Source organism: Mchenga conophoros, linkage group LG1 (assembly GCF_057382185.1).
Source record: "Mchenga conophoros isolate Kocher_MC1m ecotype Shallow Benthic linkage group LG1, M_conophoros_male_GT1.1, whole genome shotgun sequence".
Taxonomy (NCBI): domain Eukaryota; kingdom Metazoa; phylum Chordata; class Actinopteri; order Cichliformes; family Cichlidae; genus Mchenga; species Mchenga conophoros.
This window is the reverse complement of record NC_140526.1, coordinates 20,018,564-20,021,159: the sequence shown is the minus strand read 5'-3', so window position 1 is coordinate 20,021,159 and position 2,596 is coordinate 20,018,564. Positions and strand designations below refer to the sequence as shown.

General features: G+C 42.1%; 1 long non-coding RNA gene across 1 annotated transcript; it reads left to right on the top strand.

Moving 5' to 3' along the window:
• Positions 1–1,382: 1,382 nt before the first annotated feature.
• LOC146583291 (uncharacterized) lies at positions 1,383–2,596 on the top strand. The gene is made up of 2 exons (XR_014893115.1): positions 1,383–1,759; positions 2,348–2,596. It is a non-coding gene; the product is annotated as an uncharacterized LOC146583291 (long non-coding RNA).

The window sequence follows — 2,596 nt, the reverse complement described above, 5'->3', positions numbered from 1 at the left end:
TCTGTGCTCCTTGTTTCACCTCTCCCGTCAGTGTTCAGTTCACCCCGCCCTGTCTCGTTATGGTTATCAGTGTCACCTGTGTTCCCCGTGTGTTCCCACTCCCCTCGTTAACCCTCTGTGTATTTCTGTCTGCGTCTCCCTCTGTTCAGCGTGACGTCGTCCCTCATGCTGTGTGTGATTCCCCCGTGTTTCCTAGTGAGCCTTATGTTAGTTTTTCCCAGTCTAGTTTTGTATCGCCTATCATCTTCTGTTCCGCAATAAAGCTGCCTTTTGAGTTTATTCCCTCGTGCCTGTGAGTCCTGCATTTTGGGTCCTACTCCTGCCTGCCGCACAGCGTTCCATGACAGTTTCAGTGTGTTTGGACTACCTAAAATGTTAGTTTCAGACAACGGAACATGCTTCACAAGTGCTGAATTTGAGTCATTCATGAAGCAGAATGGAATTGACCATGTAAGATCAGCACCTTTCCACCCTTCTTCAAATGGGCTGGCTGAGAGGGCGGTCCAGACCTTTAAAGAGGGGATGAAGAAAGTCAAAGGTGATACCTTGCAAACCAGACTGTCCCGATTTCTGTTCAGTTATCGCATCACACCGCATGCCACTACTGGTTTATCACCTGCAGAGTTGATGATGTCACGGAGACTCAGATCAGTTTTGGACTTGCTCATGCCTGATGTGAAAACAAAAGTGCAGCACAAACAATCGAAACAGAAAGAAAATCATGACACCAAGAAAAGACTGAGAAGTTTCACACCAGGAGACAAGGTCTTCATCAGAAACTACTCCTATGGCCCGAAGTGGATTCCCGCAGTCATTGTGAGAGCATCGGGTCCAGTGTCTTACATTGTTACCATTGGATCAGGTCAAACTGTGAAGCGGCATGTGGATCAGGTGAGAGCAAGAGTGGCTGACACTGTTCCCAGTACACCAGACAGGGAGGTGGAGCCATTGCTTGACAAAGAATCAGTGCCTGAGTGCTGCTTGCCATCAGAGTTGGACACATCGCCACAACCTCCGGCAATGGAGTTGCCTTATGCTCCGGAGACTCCAGCTCCCGGAGACTCCTCAGGGACACCCGTGTTGCGACGTTCCCAGAGAGAGAGACGTCCACCAGAGACTTTAAAGGACTTTGTTAGGTAGTGTGAGATCTTCCAGAAATAGAGCAACAATGCGCTCTGATCTCACAGGAAGGACGTACCTTCCTAGTTAGAAAAAAAAAAGAGAAACATGGAAACCTATGTACAGTTGTATGGTTGTATGGTTACCTTAATTACATGTTGATTGTTTGTTAAGCATTCTTTAGATAAACAGTTATTTTGTAAGTCAAGGGAGTTGTTGACTTAAGGGGGGAGGAGATGTGGTATCGCAAGAAATAAGTGGTTATATAAATATGAGTATACATAATAGTTATTATTCATAGATACCTACATCCTAAGTTCCTGTTAATCTTCTGAAAGAAACAGAATGAATGTGTTGTTACAATGGTAATGCCAGGAGAGGCAGTATTAGTTCTGTGTTACATTAATGTGTAAGGAAGTGGAAGAAGAGTGTGTCCTGTAGGAGGCAGTAGAAAATGGATGCTCATGTTCTGTACATGCCCTGAAAGTAAGGTTCAGTAAACCAGTGCAACGATACCCCGGTGTAAGGCTCAGTTATTGTATTTTTATTTTTTTGAAGATGCAACAGGCTCCAATCGAAGCTGAAGTGAAGCCGTTTCAGAACAGTTTGCTCTACATATTTGAGTTGTTTGCCATGCTTGGTAAGTCATTTTTTTCAAAGATTGTTTCAATTATTATTAGCTTTTACTTCTGTGGCTCTTTGAAGTTGAGACAAAGCTGTGTGAAAGGCATTAGCCATGTTGCTCGCTGATAGCATAATATTCTGTTTTAGCTAGCTGAAAGGTATTGTTTGCGGGCAAATACCACAGCCTTGAAAAAAAGCTTGCATGTGAATTTTCAGTCAAACTTTTGGTCAAATACACCTAAAACAATGTGTAGAATGTGAAATGTTGGTGTAATGGTGCTACTTGAAGCCTGAAAACGATCGCCCATAAAAAAAACAACAACGAGCAAACAGCAGTAGCAGACGTCCTGACTGGATTCTACGTTAGCATTTAGATCCCTCCAGAGTTTTGTGCACACGGTTTAGGTAAAAATGAAAAAGGTTGAGGTTTTACATTTAGTTCAGTATTACCTGTTGCCTGTGTCCTTGTCTTTTGGGAAAATACTTTACACAAGTAATGGCTCAAAGAGGATTCCTTTTTTTTTTTTAACTGTGCTGCAATTGTTTACTGGATTATTTGTGCCATTAATTAGTGTCAACTAATTTTTATTCAATCTCCACACAGGATATGCTTGTGAAGATGGAATATGGGGGAGAGCAGAAGTGCGTTGAAGTTCCACAAAGGGATGAATGAAGGACATGCATATTGTATTGAAGAAATAAGTGATGAGAATGCTGTTATTTGCATTTACCATGTCAGACCTTTTGATAAACAAAATTCTAATGAAAGTGAGAACATGTATACTGTTACATCTTTCAGAAAATGTTTTGAAATTGGGGTGCACAGTTCAGAATAAATGTTTTTCAAAAACCA